The sequence below is a fragment of the Aquarana catesbeiana genome, linkage group LG06 (assembly GCF_042186555.1).
Source record: "Aquarana catesbeiana isolate 2022-GZ linkage group LG06, ASM4218655v1, whole genome shotgun sequence".
Classification (NCBI taxonomy): Eukaryota; Metazoa; Chordata; class Amphibia; order Anura; family Ranidae; genus Aquarana; species Aquarana catesbeiana.
In genome coordinates this window covers 60,075,947-60,093,214 of record NC_133329.1, presented here as the reverse complement: position 1 = coordinate 60,093,214, position 17,268 = coordinate 60,075,947, and the positions used below count along the sequence as shown (strand labels likewise).

The following is a 17,268-nucleotide window of genomic DNA, read 5'->3' as shown; positions in this document are numbered from 1 at the left end:
TCAACAGTGTCAAACGCCCTATTCTGGATGGCTAACTTATGTTGATGTTTTTATTAATCTTCTCTTTTAAAGTTTGTGATATTTCTAAATTAAAAGTTATATTTTCATATATAAAGACTTTATACCCAAGGAGGTACATATAAAGTTCCATGTAATCTTTTTACTGCACATGAAGTTCTAAAGAAATGCTCCAGAACCTCCCTATTGGTGAGCGAGGATATGGAGATTTTTGGGTGATTTATTAGCATAGATATTTCATTGTTGGATTTTAAGACCATGCGCTGTTTTAGCAGCTAAGCCTCCCCTATTGATATGTAAATGATCCAGTCAGACTAGTTTATGAGCTCAGCCGAGGAAGCTCTTTACAGGATATGATGTACAGGAAGTATGGAGGAAGGGATTAGGACTTTTAAACAAGCATATGGTCAGCAGTAGCGGCCCATTCATAGGGGGCACTTGGGCCCCTCAGCTTTTGAAATAAATAAATAAAATAAGAGTGACCAGGCCCTGGACACATGTCGGTCTATAGGAAGCTTCCCAGCTTGCAATCAGCTGATTGCGAGCTGGGAAGCTGATTTGCCGTATTTAGGGCATGTGCAGGGCTCAAGCCGTGCGCCCGCACACACTCCCACTCTCCAATCATTTGTCCCTGGCTCTTGTCTATTTTTTTTTTCATTGGCTGGGACCGGAGGGCGACTGCGCGGTGCTTTTTCAGCACTACAGCGTCACTTCCAGTTTCCCTGGAGTCGGAGTGGAGTGCGGACCCTGAGACTACTTTATTACTGCAACCCGGGACCCTGTAATGTAAGGCAGGGAGCGGATCACAGATGCTGGTGGGTGCAGAGCTGAGCCCGAGCGCAATGGACCAGAGCAGAAGGTGAGTGACTGAGTGCGGGGATCGGAGGTGATCTCTCTCACTGTGAATGACAGAGGATTTTTGCATGTCTCTCCCTCCCGGCAACATGCTTCCCCATCCCCGCGAGTCCTCAGACTCCTCTGCGGGGCAGCTACAGAGTGACTGCTCCACCCGGTGTGTAGGGTGTCCTGCCATGAGCCTGGCTCCCCCTCCCCCCACCTCTGTTCAATTGAGCGATTGCCACTGGGCTAATTAAGCAATTAACCCTTTAACTGCCACCACCGACCTTTGATTAGGAAGAGTCAGGACTTCCATCAATTTAACAATACCAATTATGATTTTAGAATAAGCATCTGCAACACACACTGCCACCACAGACAGGTCTGCTCAGAGACCTTACTCTACAACAGTAGCGCTATTCAAGAGGCAGGTTCGTTTATAGCGTGCAGTAAGAGCTTTAGAGACGGGGGCTGATTTAGGAAAGCCATGCGCCATCAGTAGAGGCGCATCGCACATTTTCCTATTTACGTAACGGTGCGCCGGGAACAGAGCGTGAATCCCCCATCTACAATAGCAATATTGGCGCACGGGAGAATGCAATCTGTGCACCACTATGGACATGGCACACGGCATCTTCAATTCAATATTAACAGAAGATGGAGGGGCCAATATTATGGGGTGATCTGGGGAAGTTTAGTAACAACTTCCCAAGTAACAAATATGCCCAAAATAGAACTGAAAAAGTTACTTTCTCAGAGCAAGCCTACTGTGCCTGTAAGTATGTTTAGAACTGCGCGAGATCAATGTAAGCACTGCGCATGTGGCTCTTGCGCTCATTCAAATGCGTTTGTTCACTGCGCGGCCAAAATCTTAGTAAATGTCAATGGCACTGGTGATTTTATCATCCAGTCATGTAGAAGCAAAGATGCTGGGTTTTTTTTCCCCTTGCATGTCCCCCTCTGATCTCCAGCAACTGCACTTCCAAGTGCACTTCTAGTGCAAAATGGATTTGCCTTTAGTAAACAAACCCCAAAGTCCAAGATACCTAATCATTTGGGGTGTACAGAGCAAAAAGCTAGAGTGCAATTTACCGAATGGGGGAACTATTTGGATTGACCTGTGTGTCCCCAAGAAAAGACATTGGTAGGGTTTTACCCTCACTTCCTGTTTGGCTATGTGACAGGAAGTGAATAAATTTGAAGGAGAAAGTGGCAAAATTTGGAAGGCGTCTTCACCCTATCAAGGGTGCAGACATCCCCAAAAATTGACAAGACTTCTAATCCCTCTGCACTCTATCCCCAAGCAAAAATAAGAAAGGATTTCATTTAGTTTAACTTTGCAAAGACACATTCCTAAGTTCAACTGTGATGCATGTCAATGGGCCATTTAGACCTTGTTTAATAGAAAACACCAGTTGCCTTTCACTAGAAACATTTGTTAGTCCAGTCCTAGAAATCTGCATCTGCGTTACTATATTTTTTCCCTAAAAATTGGGTTCCTGCAGCTAGATGCGCGACCGCTGTGTATGTAAGATGTGCAACTGCTGTGTGCGCTGAGGTATGTACCGGTGGCGCATATCTTGTTCCCGGAAGTGGTGGACAGCACACAGGAATGACATCACGCCCCTACAGGAAGTTGCTTGTACTGCTGCTAATTTCTTCCCACCACCATGCCCCGCTCATTGTTCTCTGAGGAAAAGATGGTCCTTATTTGCAAAAAAAATAAAAAATCTTATTTTAACATGGGGTGGTGTTTGTGAGGGTCACTAACACACATTCATACATATTAGGGCTAATTTAGACAGGATCTGATTTACTTACCAGCATGTTTTTAGAGTGTGGGAGGAAACCAGAGTACCTGAAGGAAACCCACACAGGCACCAGGAGAACATGCAAACTCCAGGCAGATGGTGTCATGGGTGGGATTTGAACCAGCAATCCTTTTTGCTGCTAGGTGAGAGTGCTAACCACTACACTACTGTGCTGCCCAAATATATATCTATAGATGTAGGTTGTGTCCACCAGCAGAGAGAAGTTGGTTAGATGCCCCACTCCCAATTCTGGAGGCATAATAATGGTCTATCACAGGGGTCTTCAAACTACAACCCCCCTCTAACTGATTGCAGTGTATGGTCACCTTTAAAGATCAAGATCTGAAAATATTAATTTATTGGGTTTAGAAACACTTCTCTGTTCTTTGTAATGTATTGAAAAATTTGGGCAAAAATAGAAAAAAAGAAAAACACATTTCAAAGATATATTAGAAGTAATAGGAATGAGATTAGCATCAAAAGGGTTACTTAACTGAGAACACCTACTAATTGCCTAATAAGACACATCCAATGAGATGAAATTAACCAATTGTATTGGGCGTGCGCTATTATCAATGAGGAAAACTGCAGTTACCCTATCACCAGTTGCAGTTTACATATTATTATCGTTTTTCGCTTCAAAGTGCGCCGGTTCGCATGTTCGGTTAATGACTTTTCCAGTGCACCAATTAAGGTATGAACTGGCGCAACACATTCATCTTAATCCCCTGGGTTAACGCTTTTCAACATAAGGGTTTAATATGAAAAGGTCAAGTTGGTGCAAATAAAATATTTACAGAAAAGATGTTTCAAAGAGATAAAGACAATATACAGCCACCCTGAGCCTTACTCTTTCCTACACTTGATTTTATTGTTTTACTCGTGATCACGTTTTTATATCGTTTGTTGATTATTGGTTATATCCAATAAAATACGTCATTTGATTTGCACTATTGGCGTCTTATCTATCTTTTTGGGAACCATCCATGCTCTGGAGACTTGTTTGTGGCGGAGAATTCCCTCTCGGGCTTCTGAACGGACAGTCGTGACGTGGACCATAGAGGATAGATCCCCCTTGAGATCCGGGATTTCCAGGACCAACCATCGTCCAACCATCGTCCACTAAGGATCTCAGAGCCTGTTTGATTCGGTGTCACCGGCATCCGAATCCACTCCTGCTGGTAAGCGTATTCCATCTATTCACTTCCCATGATCGTACAACTCATGATATACAAGAGAAGATTTCTACATCAGTCCAACATTCATATTTAGCCTATGTTTGGGACTCTCTTGTATCAGATTCATAGCCATATATTAGGACTTTACTATATCCCGTCTAATATTCAATCTTTTGATATTATGCTTCACGTGTTTCAGCTATGTATATATTGGTAATGGTCACCATGTCTGATGTGCATTTTACCAATCGTTTCTCAAACTTGGCAGATTTTCCTGCTTGGATAGTAAAAGGAGAACTGATCATTGTCTTCGCAGCGCCTATTTTCTGTAATATCAAAGTTGACAGCGACTAGTGATCAATCATCTGGTCATCTTGTTTAGGGGTGGGTTGCTGGGAGGTCTCTACATTCATCACCATGTCCCAGGTACACTTTGTTATACATATTCATATCTCTGCATCTCTACTGTTTACAGACTGCAAATTATCAGAGGAAGCTAAATATGTCCATATTATGGCTGTGCTATTATTAATTTGGAAGTTATGAACATGCTGAAATTTCAGAATTATCCTCAACCGTTTAGGCTTTATGTGCATTAAGGTATTTACGATAGGGATGAGCCTGATGTTTAAGTCGAATGTAAGTTCGACTCAAACATCAGACGTTCGCTGAACAGCGAGCACTATGCAGTGTTCGTGGCAAATTCGAAAGCCGCCGGAACACCGTTAAAGTCTATGGGACACTAACATGAAAAATCAAAAGTGCTCATTTTAAAGGCTTATATGCAAATTATTGTCATAAAAAGTGTTTGGGGACCCGGGTCCTGCCCCAGAGGACATGTATCAATGCAAATTTTTTTTCCAAAAACGGACGTTTTTTTCGGGAGCAGTGATTTTTTTAATGCTTAAAGTGAAACAATAAAAATAAATGATTCCTTTAAATATCGTGCCTGTGGAGTGTCTATAGTATCCCTGTAAAGCGGCACATTTTCCCCGTGTTTAGAACAGTACCACAGCAAAATGACATTTCTAAAGGAAAAATTGTCATTTAAAACTGATCACAGCTGTAATTAATTGTCGGGTCTCAACAATATAGATAAAACTCATTGAAAAAAAGAGCATGGGATCCCCCCCCCCAGTCCATTACTAGGTTCTTTGGGTCTGGTATGAATATTAAGGTGAACCCTGGGCCAAATTGAAAAAAAAATGGCGTAGGGGCCCCCCCTAAAGTCCATACCAGACCCTTATCCGAGCACGCAACCTGGCAGGCCGCAGGAAAAGAGGGGGGATGAGAGAATGCCCCCCCTCCTGAACCATACCAGGCCACATGCCCTCAACATGGGGAGGATGCTTTGGGGTCTGACTCATCCCCACAACCCTTTTCCAGTGGTTGTGGGGGTATGCGGGCTTATTGGAATCTGGAAGCCCCCTTTAACAAGGGGATCCCCAGATCCCAGCCTCCCCCGTGTGAATTACCATTTCACAAAAAAAAGTGTCAAAAAATGGTAAAAAAGACAAGCGACAGCTTGGGACAAGTCCTTTATTAAAATATAAAAATGTCCCGCAATGTAAATTCACGCTGCCTGACAGATCAAAAAAAGAAAAAAAGACGCAACCCATGGAGGCGGATCGGTTGCGTTTTTTTGTTTTTCTTTTTCGGTCTGTCGGGCGGCTTGAATTTACATCACAGGACATTTTCTTTTTTTTTTTTTTTTTTTTTTTAATAAAGGACTTGTCCCAAGCTGTCTCTTGTCTTGTTTTTTTTTTTTTGAAACATGTCAGCAGCTGTGCAGGTAGTCTGTACTTACCCTTGATGCCTTGATTTTAATTTTTCAATAAAGGGGAGTGTGGCTATCCGGCTATTTATTTTTTTCAAAATACTAGTTTAGACTAGAGATGAGCCGAACACCCTCCGGTTCGCATCCAGAACATGCGAACGGACCGAAAGTTCGCGCAAACATTCGAACACCATTAAAGTCTATGGGAATCGAATGAGAGAAATCAAAAGTGCGAATTTTAAAGGCTAATATGCAAGTTATTGTCCTAAAAAGGGTTTGGGGACCCGGGTGCTGCCCAGGGGACATGTATCAATGGAAAAAAAGTTTTAAAAACAGACTTTTTTTGGGAGCAGTGATTTTAATGATGCTTAAAGTGAAAAAATAAAAGTGAAATATTCCTTTAAATATCGTACCTGGGGGGGTGTCTATAGTATGCCTGTAAAGTGGCACGCGTTTCCCATGCTTAGAACAGTCCCTGCACAAAATGACATTTCTAAAGGAATAAAAGTCATTTAAAACTGCTTGAGGCTTTAATGTAATGTCGGGTCCCGGCAATATGGATGAAAATCAGTCAGACAAACAGCATGGGTACCCTCCAGTCCATTACCAGGCCCTTTGGGTCCTGTATGGATATTAAGGGGAACCCCGCACCCAAATGAAAAAAAGGAAAGGCGTGGGGCCCCCAGGCCCTATATACTCTGAACAGCAGTATACAGGCGGTGCAAACAAGACAGGGACTGCAGGTTTGTTGTTAAGTAGAATCTGTTTGTAATTTTGAACTGGTACATTTTTAAAGTGTAGCTCAAGCCAAAAAATCTATTTATTTATTTTTGGAAAACATAGGGAAGGGTTATCACCCCTGTGACATTTGTTTTACTGTCTGTGCTCCTCTTCAGAAGATTTCACCTCACTTTTTGTCCCAATGACAAATGTTTTTTGAAACTTTGGGGTTTTTAGTGAAACAAGGATTGGTGATAAAGCATCAGTGGACAGGAGAAAAGTTTTTCCCATATTAACTCTTACATGAGAGAATTTCACTTCCTATGGGGTAGATTTCATCTCACTTCCTGTTGTCTCCTTCTGTTTGCAAGTAGGAGTCGTTTGTAAGTTGGATGTTTGAAAGTAGGGGCCTGCCTTATATACTATCAGAAATTTGGGCCTTAGGTGTTGTTGTGGCCTCAACACTGTAAGCCCTCACAGGGCCCTGCTGTGAAATATTAGATCAAGAATTGTAATTGCATGCCCCTTTTGAACAGGGGCTGAAAAATTGGGCCTTTGGTGGTGGTGGTGCTGGTGCCACAACACTGTAAGTCCTCACAGTTACTCTTGGTGGACACTGGAACGGGCCCTGCTGTGAAATATTAGATCAAGAATTGTAATTGCATGCCCCTTTTGAACAGGGGCTGAAAAATTGGGCCTTTGGTGGTGGTGGTGCTGGTGCCACAACACTGTAAGTCCTCACAGGTAATCTTGTTGGGCGCAGAAACGTGCCCTGCTGTGAAATATTCAATCAAGAATTCATGATTCCCATGAATAAGTCTACCTATGACGAAACATGTCGGGGGCGTGGCTGTGAGACATGACGCGAATGCTGTAAGCCACACAGGAGGTTAGGAATTCGAGTGCACGGAGGAGCGGAGGTTCACCGAGGGAGGGGTGAGAGTATAGCCCAGCAATTGCACACCTCGGGCACACCGTGACCGCTGGTTATTAGGTTTTATACACAGAGTTGAAGATTGATGGGAATTGCACCTGGTTTCTGCTGGTTTTATCTTTTTAAATGTGAGTGCATTATATGAAGATTGCAGTGGTTTTAATAAATTTTGTTTGCCGGTTCACACTATCGGAGCACTTATTTTCTTTTATGTGGATCCATTGAATAACATACACCGTGGACATCATATGATTCATTTTACCTTGGAGTGTGGTAAAGAAAGCGTTTTTGCCTTGCATGAGAATGCTGGCAATATAAATCGGTGAGTGTATGTCTGGAGGGTGTGATTCACTGACACAGTGGTGAGGTGGAAGACACACAGAGACACTCGTTTTTGGTCATCAATTATTGAGAAGATTCTTTTTTGACAATTGATTTTTATTCCGTCACCCATTATATGTTGTCACATACAGTCCTGTTCTAGCTGTCTTTCTAGTATATGGACTTTTGTGTGGAATGGTGATATTTCACAGCATGGAGTGAGATGTATATGCACATTTGTTTCACTGAAGTGTCACATATACACATTTATTGTCACTTGATATATGATTTATGATTTATGAACATTAATAGATTACACAAGGGTGTTAAGAACATTAGTAGAGGGTATCACCACTATTCTGCTGTTTATTAAGAAATATTAGTAGAGGGTATCACCACTATTGTGTTATTTACATTTAGCTCATCCAGTTGTTTAGAGCGCCTCATATTTACCCTGCGTGTCTGTCTGTGATCACTAGGTGGGAGATTGACATTTAGGATTAAATATTTTGGGTTTATAACTTGTAGCTTTAGCTGAACACTGTGAGGAGGACGCACTACCCTAACTTGTAGCTTTAGCTGAACACTGTTCAGAGGACGCACTACACTAACTTGTAGCTTTCGTTATATATACAGTGTATATAAATATATGCAACACCTGGGATGCATATATATACACAATACACTGTAAGTGCAGCTAACTCACTGACTGTCCTGCCTAATCTAGCTAACTCAAATGAAATGACTCTGTCTCTCTCTCTATCTCTCAGCACGCCGGAACACACTACACAGGGCCGCCGTGCAGGCGGCCTTATATAGTGTGGGGTGTGTTCTAATCCCCCTGAGCCATAATTGGCCAAAGCCACCCTGGCTTTGGCCAATTACAGCTCCCTCTACCGACGGCGCTGTGATTGGCCAAGCATGCGGGTCATAGTGCATGCTTGGCCAATCATCAGCCAGCAATGCACTGCGATGCCGCAGTAAATTATGGGCCGTGACGCGCCACACGAATTTGGCGCGAAAAGCCCATAACGTTCGCAATTCGGCGAACGATCGAACAGCCATTGTTCGAGTCGAACCTGAGTTCGACTCGAATGCGAAGCTCATCCCTAGTGGTCAGTGGTTGAAGGCTCCCACTTATATTGGTGCTTAGTGCAAGAAGGCCCCCTATCAAGTTGTCAATGGGAGAAAACTTTATTTTCATTAGTGGTCAGTGGGAGAAGGCTGCCCCTTATATTGGTGGTCATTGGGAGAAGCCCCCCCCTTTCATTAGTGGTGACTGGGAGAAGGCTCCCCCTTGTATTGGTGTCAGTGGGAGAAGGCTCCCCTTATGTTTGTGGTCAGTGGGAGAAGGCTCCCCTTATGTTGGTGGTTGCAGACCTTTTATATTGTTTACCTCCTATTTCTTGTGGTGTCAGGGCCTAGAGGGAGTGGACTGACTAAAAGTCTCCTCTTCCCCCTCTTGTTTTGGGGTCATAAATATTTTTCCAACGAATTCATTATAACAGTTTGACTTACTCTTATGCCCTGTACAAACGATCGAACTTTCAGACGGAAAATGTGTGATCGGAACTTGTTGTCGGACGTGTGTGGGCTCCATCAGACTTTTTCCATCGGAATTTCTGACATACAAAGTTTGAGAGCTGGCTCTAAAATTTTCCGACAACAAAATCCGTTCACGTAAATTCCGATCGTGTGTAGACAATTCCGACACACAAAGTGCCACGCATGCTTGGAATCAAGCAGAAGAGCAGCACTGGCTATTGAACTTTTTTTCAGCTTGTCGTACGTGTTGTATGTCACGTTCTTGATGTTCGGAATTTCAGACCAACTTTGTGTGACCTTGTGTATGCAAGACAAGTTTGAGCCAACATCCTTCGGAAAAAACCTGATGGATTTTGTTGTCGGAATGTCCGATCGTGTGTACAGGGCATAATTGTTATTTCTTTGTGTGTTCCTGTGAATTCATTTTACTGCATTATCTTTCAACTTACACCTGTGTCCGTTATAGTCTGTTTGACTTAATATCCCAGTAGTGGTAACTTGCATACATTACTAACTATTGGTGCCTTCGCATTTTATGTCTGCTATAAATATGTCAGAACCCAGAGTTTCAGAGATGTTGGGGAGCTTGCAAGGTCAACCAATAGGGTCAAGCAACTTCCAGTGGCACTTGTGGGGGTAGCCCTACATGTTTTTGATTTTTGCATGGGGTTCCCCTCTTGCTTGGGGGACCTCATGCTTTTTTTTTTTTTGTGGGGTCCCCCTTAAAGTTTACACTGGACCTGAAAGGCCTGGTATTATTTAAGGAATTTTTTTGTGGGAATCCCACATTAAAATGTATATGAGACCCTCATCTAGGATAAGGGTGTGTTATAGATTAATGAAATCCCTCGGCCCCTTTGATTACAAAGACATGGAAGCGGTTGGCGCGCTGTTATTTCGTTGACAATTTAATTAAAAATTTCTGCTCCCGGCAATACTGAGTTTTTACAATTTTTTTGCTTCAGCGCTTTTCCCGACAGATCAGTGCCCAAGCCTCTGCACCCCCCCCCCCCCCCCCCATGCCATCAGTTTGACAATCCCTTGCCTGTTAGCTTGGAAAATTGACATTCCTGTCTTTTAACATTCGATCCCAATCGACTTCGACAAGGTTCAGATTCTGAACCCAAACTTTAGAAATGTTTGCCAAACCTGCCCTGAACCAAATCCAGGTATGTTCAGCTCATCAGTAATTCTAATAATAATGGCCAGAAAAGAAAAACAGACTATGAATTATGCAGTGCTTCCTCACATTGGTGGTCAGTGAAGTGCTCATTTACACTGGGAGTCATTGTAGTGCTCCCTTACATTGGAAATAAATGTAGTCTCCCCTTACACTGATGGTCAGTGGGAGAAGCCCCCCTTTCATTGGTGGTTTTTGGGATGAGACTCCCCCTTAACATTGTTGGTCAGTGGGAGAAGACTCCCCCTTACATTGGTGGTCATTGGGAAAAAAATTCCTTTTACATTGATGGTCAGTGAGAGAAGGTCCCCTTTCATTAGTGGTCAGTGGGAGAAGACTCCCCCGTACATCAGTGGTCAGTGAAAGAAAACCCCCCTTTTATTAGTAATCATTGGTAGAAGAATCCCTCTTATATTGGTGCTCGGTGCAAGAAGGCCCATCTATCATAAGTGGTCAATAGGAGAAAGAGAAGGCCCCCTTTCATTAGTGGTCAGTGGGAGAAGACTCCCCCGTACATCAGTGGTCAGTGCGAGAAAACCCCCCTTTTATTAGTGGTCATTGGTAGAAGAATCCCTCTTATATTGGTGCTCAGTGCAAGAAGGCCCATCTATCATAAGTGGTCAATAGGAGAAAACCTCCCTTTCATTAGTGGTCATTGGGAGAAGGCTCTCCCTTATTTTGGTGGTCATTGACAGAAGGCCCCCCTTTCATTAGTGGTCATTGGGAGAAGGCTCCCCTTTCATTAGTGGTCAGTGGGAGAAGGCTCCACATATTGGTGGTCAGTGAGAGAAGGCTCCCCTTGTATTGTGTCATTGGTAGACGACCCCCTTTTAATTAGTAGTCAATGTGAGGGGGCCCCCCTTATATTGGTGGTCAGTGAGAGAAAAAGTCCCTTTTATTAGTGGTCAGTGGGAGAAGGCTCCCCCTTAAGTTGGTGGTCATTGGGAGAAGGCTACCCCTTGTATTTGTGTCATTGGCAGAAGGACCCACTTTCTTTAGTGGTCAGTGGAAGAAGGCTGCTCTTTCAATAGTGGTCAGTTGGAGAAGGCCACCCTTTCATTAGTGGTCAGTGGGAGAAGAATCTCCTTACACTGATAGTCAGTGGGAGAAGGCTCCCCCCTTACATTGGTTTTCAGTGAGAGAAGGGTCCCTGTTACATTGATGGTCAGTGAAAGAAGAATATTAGATTGGTGGTCAGTAGGAGAAGGTCTCCTCTTCCATTGGTGGATCAGTGGGAAAAGGCTCCTCTTTAAATTGGTGGTCAGTGGGAGAAGACTCCCCTTATCCTAACGGTCATTGGAAAGAATTTCCCTTACATATGAGGTCACTAAGAACAATGCTCCTTACAGAGACCTGTGGGAAAATACTGTATCACAGCTCAAGGAACCCCTACCAACCTCTGGAGGAACCGTAGAGATACACAGAACCTTGGTTGAAAATGGCTTCACAAGACAATTTAAAGATTGCAAATTGTGATCTATGTGTAACTCTCAAGGTGTTCGTTCAGAAATACAAAGCATAAAAAAGTCTTGCTTACCTTACTGACCCTGGCCAGGTCTATAGCATTGTAAATTGCTTCTGAGAGGAAGTCTTCAGAAGTCTCCACATAGAAAGCAATGCCACATACAATCCCTAAATCAAAATAATATAACCATCCTGGCTGTGGGTTTGTCTTCTTGGTTTTCCCCTTCTCAGGTTCTCATACGAGGTAGTTCCCCCAGGTAGACAGGTTCTTCTGCGGTTTCTGCAAAGATCTGAGCCTTACATTCCCGACCTTTTACTGACTTTAAAAATAACTCACTGTCACGTGCATAGAATATAGCAGCCAAACTGTTCCTGGTTGCCGAATATGTTTTAGTGGGTTTATGTTTATTAAAGATTATAAAGATGGAAACATAAAATACAAAATGAAAACATTTTAGCTGCATTCATATTGCCATTTAGCCATTAACTTGCTATGTGTTGCATGAGCCTCGCAATGCACAAATATGGGCAAAACAAATGCACCGGACTCTCATCGCACCCTGCTGTGCATTGGAAAAATTGAGGTATGTGCTTTTTTTTTTTAAAAAAGTGCAAAAAATGCAGGTCTGTGTTCATTAATATTTTGCCAAATGTAATAAAATAAATACATCTTTTTTAATTGCAAGAAGTATAAACTGAATCTGAATCCGCTTCTTGCATTCCCCTGTACAGCAGAGCCAAGTCTAGGAGAGGGAGAAGCAGCACAAGGAGCCAATCAGTTGTGCTGCAGGGTAAATACTGATAGGAAGGAGAGGGAAGAGCTCATTGGTCTTCTGCTTGTCCTTTACCTTGGGAAGGAACACAACCTGTAAGTGTTACTCAAAGTGTTAGTTTACCTTTACAGAAAAAATGTAAATGTGAACTAATACCAGACACCCTCGCCACCGCCCTGGTGTAGGGTCGCCACCTTTTCTTCAAGTCAAACCTGAACACTTTAGCGGCGCACAGCAATCTTTTTTTTTTTTGTGAAAATTGTCAATTTTTATTGAATTTTTCAAGAGAAAACAAAATTGACAACATAAAATACAAGGTAATACAATTTGAAGCGTACTAAGTACTTCTATAGTAAAGTCCAGACAAACAACTCTTGGTGACAGAAGCAGGACATTATGTGCCAGTTGATCTAGTAACCGTTAATAGGCTACATTGACGTGACATAATTCAAATATTACTGCATGTATACCTTGCATAACTAAACAAAATTAAATAGGTTAAGGGAAATGAAGAAAGATTAGAGAGAGAAGGGAAAAGGGGAAGGGGAGAGGAAAAGTAAGATGGGACGAGAGGAGATGGGAGAAAAGTAGTGGAGAATGATGTAGGTGAAGGAACAGCGCCCCGCCTCCGAAGCCCATGACCCCCCGAAAGTGGAAGGAACCAGTAAACCAGGACCTGTAATAGGGAGAATTAAGTTATGGGATTTTCGAAGAGGACCCATAGCTCCCATATTCGATTATGCTTCTCAAGATTATCATTCAAGGAGGCTGTCAGGTACTCCACTCTCTTGACATCTCTGACCCTGGAGTGCAATTCCGACAGCGAGGGTGGTTCTCTCTGCTTCCATTTTAGGGCCACCAAGCATCGTGCGACAGTTAATATATGTGACAGGAGTCTTGGACATTTTAGAGAGAGAAATTGGTGGAAGACCCAACACAAAAATTTTCGGATCAAAAGGCACTTCAGTATCGAAGATGGACCAGAGCAGGGAATGTACCATTTGCCAGTACGGAGTGATCAGGGGGCAGGTCCAATAAATATGAAATAGCGACCCTCTATCTTTGCAGCATCGCCAACAACGGGAGTCGGCCATTGGATATATGGAGTGGAGCAAGTGTGGGGTCTGATACCAATGGAACAAAATCTTATATTGGTTCTCTTTATATAGCATGCATACAGAGCTCTTAGAGGCCTGGGACGATATGAGCTGCCATGTGTGTAGAGGGAGATCTGCTCCCAAGGCTCGCTCCCACTTTCCCATATATGCATGACGTGGTCCGGTTGGCGAAAAATCAAAAGTCAAAAGCTGATAGGTTTGTGAGACCATACCTTTAGGGGACGAGCTCTCTAAGCACAGTTTTTCAAAGTCAGTGAGAGGAGAGAAATGAAGACTGGGGGCTAGAGATTGTGCATAATGTCGTATTTGTAGGTAGCTAAAGAAAGCCTGTTTGGCCTTTGGTGTAAAGGGGAACTCTGAGAACTCTGGTTTACCTTAGTGTACTCACTCAGAGGCAGGAGAGAGAAGGGGGGAGACTTCAGTCACAGACAGGGATGGATGGTGAGCTCACTCACCCCTTGGCAGTCAGTACCTCTCATCCAGATGTAGCTGAGGCTGCTGGAGTGTGGGCAGACACAGAGTTGTTGGGGTGGGAGAAAGAGGTGCAGATCAAGCCCTTTCTCCTCTCCTGTCTGTGTGGGGGGAGGGCTAATTGTTAGTGTTGGCTTTGGGCAGTGTGAAAGAGTGTAACAGACACTCTCGGCTTACACAACAGCAGCCAGTAACCCTGCTGGGAAGCCATAGTCCAGTCTGAATAATGAGTCCAGGTTTCCAGCGGTCTGAAACCCAAACGCATGATTCCAAACCCGAACTGTCCGGGTGAACAGTGGCGGTGCATCCATAAAGGGCGCAGAAGCGCCGCCCCCCCTCTCCTGTCACCGCTTTAATCACCATAGATAGAATTATGCATTACATGACTCTTTCTATGGTCGCTGCTGACACCCCCGGCCCCTATTTAAGTGCCTGGCGCCGGGCGCCTGAATTACAGCGGCGGGGGTGTTTTTTGGAAGCACCTGATTAGAACCATAGACTCTAATAGGTGCCCAAAAATGTGAATAGCGGGAGCAACGCTATGCGTCCGCTATTCACTCAGCTGTGTGTTAGCAAAGCGAAAGAATTCGCTTTGCTAACACTGGCCCGCCTGTCAGCCAATCAGGTGCACTGGGTCTGTGTTACCTGTCACCTGATTGCCTGAAACGACAGGAGCTGTGAAGAAGACATTGAGGAAGAAATGGAGGACACCACTCGCCGCCTGCCGCTGTCACCCGCTGCCCACCCGAGACAAGGTAAGGTCCGGGCAGACAGCGGGCGGGGGGCACAGTGGCAGCATTTGGGGCACAGTGGCAGCACTTGTGGCACAGTGGCAGCACTTGGGGCACAGTGGCAGCATTTAATGGGCACAGTGGCAGCACTTCGGGGAACAGTGGCAGCACTTGGGGCACAGTGGCAGCATTTAATGGGAACAGTGGCAGCACTTAGGGCACAATAGCAGCACTTGTGGCACAGTGGCAGCACTTGGGTCACAGTGGCAGCATTTAATGGCAGCATTTAATGGGCGAAGTGGCAACATTTGGGGCACAGTGGCAGCACTTGGGGCACAGGGGCAGCATTTAATGAACACAGTGGCAGCACTTAGGGCACAGTGTCAGCATTTAATGGGCACAGTGGCAACATTTGGGGCACAGTGGCAGCACTTGTGGCACCACTTGGGGCACAGTGGCAGCATTTAATGGGCACAGTGGCAGCACTTGGGGCCCAGTGGCAGCATTTAATGGGCACAGTGGCAACATTTGGGGCACAGTGGCAGCATTTGGGGCAAAGTGGCTGCGTTTGATGGGCAAAGTGGCTGCGTTTGATGGGCAAAGTGGCTACGTTTGATGGGCACAGTGGCTACGTTTGATGGGCACAGTGGCTGCGTTCGATGGACACAGTGGCTGCGTTTGATGGGCACAGTGGCTGCGTTTGGTACAGTGCCTGCGTTTGATGGGCACAGCGGCAGCATTTGGGGCACAGTGGCAACATTTATGGCACAGTGGCAGCACTTGTGGCACCACTTGGGGCACAGTGGCAGCATTTAATGGGCACAGTGGCAGCACTTGGGCACAGTGGCAGCATTAAATGGGCACAGTGGCAACATTTGGGGCACAGTGGCAGCATTTGGGGCAAAGTGGCTGTGTTTGATGGGCAAAGTGGCTGCGTTTGATGGGCACAGTGGCTATGTTTGATGGGCACAGTGGCTACATTTGATGGACACAGTGGCTGCGTTTGATGGGCACGGTAGCTGCGTTTTGTACAGTGGCTGCGTTTGATGGGCACAGTGGCAGCATTTGGGGCACAGTGGCAGCATTTGGGGCAAAGTGGCTGCGTTTGATGGGCAAAGTGGCTGCGTTTGATGGGCACAGTGGCTGCATTTGATGGGCACAGTGGCTGCGTTTGGTACAGTGGCTGCGTTTGATGGACAGTGTGAGGCTGCAATTGATGGGTTTTTTCATAATTTTTCATTTTGTTTGTGGCCCCCCAAAAATTTTGAGCACCAGCCGCCACTGCCGCTGTACTTATAGTGGGGACGGAAAGTATTCACACCCCCTTAAATTTTTCACTCTTTGTATATTGCAGCCATTTGCTAAAATCATTTAAGTTCATTTTTTTCCTCATTAATGTACACACAGCACCCCATATTGACAGAAAAACACAGAATTGTTGACATTTTTGCAGATTTATTAAAAAAGAAAAACTGAAATATCACATGGTCCTAAGTATTCAGACCCTTTGCTGTGACACTCATATATTTAACTCAGGTGCTGTCCATTTCTTCTGATCATCCTTGAGATGGTTCTTCACCTTCATTTTAGTCCAACTGTATTTGATTATACTGATTGGACTTGATTAGGAAAGCCACACACGTGTCTATATAAGACCTTACAGCTCACAGTGTATGTCAGAGCAAATGAGAATCATGAAGTCAATGGAACTGAAGAGCTCAGAGACAGAATTGTGGCAAGGCACAGATCTGGCCAAGGTTACAAAAAATTTCTGCTGCACTTAAGGTTCCTAAGAGCACAGTGGCCCCCATAATCCTTAAATGGAAGACGTTTGGGATGACCAGAACCCTTCCTAGACCTGGCCGTCCAGCCAAACTGAGCTATCGGGGGAGAAGAGCCTTAGTGAGAGAGGTAAAGAAGAACCCAAAGATCACTGTAGCTGAGCTCCAGAGATGCAGTCGGGAGATGGGAGAAAGTTGTAGAAAGTCAACCATCGCTGCAGCCCTCCACCAGTTGGGGCTTTATGGCAGAGTGGCCCAACGGAAGCCTCTCCTCAGTGAAAGACACATAAAAGCCCGCATGGAGTTTGCTAAAAAACACCTGAAGGACTCCAAGATGGTGAGAAATAAGATTTTCTGGTCTGATGAGACCAAGATAGAACTTTTTGGCCTTTATTCTAATGCCGCGTACACACGACCAGACTTTCTGGCAGACTAGGTCCGACGGTCTTCCCGACTGACTTCCAGCGGACTTCTGGCAGGCTATCTGAACGAACGGACTCGTCCTACACACGACTGGACTTTCCGGCAGACTAGGTACGCCGGTCTTCCCGACGGACTTTCGACGGAGTTAGGGCGGACTTCCAAATGAACGAACTTGCCCACACACGG

At 44.6% G+C, this 17,268-nt stretch overlaps 1 protein-coding gene across 1 annotated transcript in view; it reads right to left on the bottom strand.

Annotated features, from left to right (window-relative positions):
• Positions 1-12,052, bottom strand: part of LOC141147606 (uncharacterized) — a 67,160-nt gene extending 55,108 nt beyond the window's left edge. Inside the window, exon 1 of the mRNA XM_073634838.1 lies at positions 11,859-12,052. The gene's annotated coding sequence lies outside the window, so the exon portion shown is untranslated. The remainder of the gene's footprint in view (positions 1-11,858) is intronic.
• Positions 12,053-17,268: the final 5,216 nt, after the last annotated feature.